Source organism: Colobus angolensis, unplaced genomic scaffold (genome assembly GCF_000951035.1).
Source record: "Colobus angolensis palliatus isolate OR3802 unplaced genomic scaffold, Cang.pa_1.0 Scaffold26, whole genome shotgun sequence".
NCBI classification, from domain to species: Eukaryota; Metazoa; Chordata; class Mammalia; order Primates; family Cercopithecidae; genus Colobus; species Colobus angolensis.
Window position 1 is genome coordinate 684,639 of NW_012115821.1, and position 1,525 is coordinate 686,163.

The 1,525-nt window shown below is 48.1% G+C and overlaps 1 protein-coding gene across 2 annotated transcripts in view; it reads left to right on the forward strand.

Annotated features, from left to right (window-relative positions):
• The window catches only part of FOXP1 (forkhead box P1), a 658,747-nt gene that overhangs the window by 290,304 nt on the left and 366,918 nt on the right, over nucleotides 1-1,525 (forward strand). The gene's annotated exons all lie outside the window — the stretch shown is intronic.

The window sequence follows — 1,525 nt, forward strand, 5'->3', positions numbered from 1 at the left end:
ACCTGCCTCGTTCCTACAGGCCCACATCTGGGTGCCCCAAGTGAGGGAATTAATTTGGGGAGGAAGGCAGCTCTCTGATGGATCCACTGTTGTGCTTGTCCCAACCCCTCTGTCTCTTGCTGGGCCCCACGTGGGCCCCAGGTAGTGGCATTCTCTGAGGCATTAGCTGGCCCTGGTGGTCCTTGCATCTAGCCTTGGAAAGGGACCTATCAGAGCATCTGGGGGTGATGGTCACAGTAGTTCACAGGTGCAGCACAGCCGTGGTCATCCCAGTGGCCACTAGCTCGAGCTCTGGAGCAGGGCTCTGGGAAACCCTCACCATGCGGTGGAGAAGGCAGGCAAGTCCAGGGTGCTGGTCAAGGGTGTGCTCAGGAGGCTTGGGGGCAAGGGCCGTTTCCCAGCGAGTACACAAGTATTTCAGCATTTTAACACCTTGTTCAGGCGACCCGTCTGTAGCAATTAAATACCATCCCTGAGTACCCCTCCTTGTACCAGTGAGGAGCCTGGGTCTGGAGAAGAGAAGGGGCTTCCCAAATCCTAGCTGAGTTACTGGTGGGTCCAGGAGCAGAGTCGCCCTCTCTTGCCTCCTGATTAAATGATCTCTCCACTTCATTTTGCTGCTTCTTAACGAAAGTGTGGAAATGTCTCCTTTTCCACTTACTTCAAACCAGAGTTGGTGAAAAGAATTTTCTTGTGAACAAAACTAAGAGGCAAATAGAAGATACCTGGGGCCTGGAAGTGAAGGATTTCATAGGAGAAAGTAAAGCTTGTTCAAGTCCAACCTCAGATGCAATGGGCTGTCACAGCCTGTGGGACGCTCACGACTTCTCCTCCTGTTCTCTGGCCTCTTTGCTGTGCACAGGATCCTGCCCTTATGTCTCCTCTGAACATGACTGATGTTCCCAGGAGCCATATTCTGTAGCCGTTGCTTTTCTCCATGAATTGGGAGTCATAGGCTTGAGTTCCTGCTTTCGTCCCCACCACCTGCGTGACCTTGGTCACACAGAGTCCCCTCCCAGGGGAGTGGCTTGTCTGGACTTCTCAAAGGCACCTTTTAGCTCTAAAATATTTGCTGTTCTCTCTCATTCAAGATTTTCCCCATCCATGCCTTATTCCTTCCACTTAGTAGTCTGGGTCACACAATTGAAGCAGAAAAAAGTTTGAATTTTGATGAAGAGATTGTCGCAGTTTATCCCAAATCTGTTCTCAGGGAACATCCTTGTCTTTTTTTTATTGGCAAAACTTGGCCAGGGAATTTTTGCTTAAGTGAACCTACCACTTCCAGTTTTGAATCAGGTTTATGCTTGCTATCATTATTAAAAAGAGTATTAATTTCTGTCGCTGATAAAGCATCCTGGTGTGGCTGGAAAGTGGTTCTGTGCCTTTTCCCCACTGAAGTGAAGAAGGACATGAAAGGTTGTATGGTATGGAAAGTGCCTTAGCAATTAAATAAAAGGCTGGTTCATATAAAGGGGCTTGTTTCTATATGGAAAATATGAGCTTTTTCTTTTCTTTTTCTTTCTTT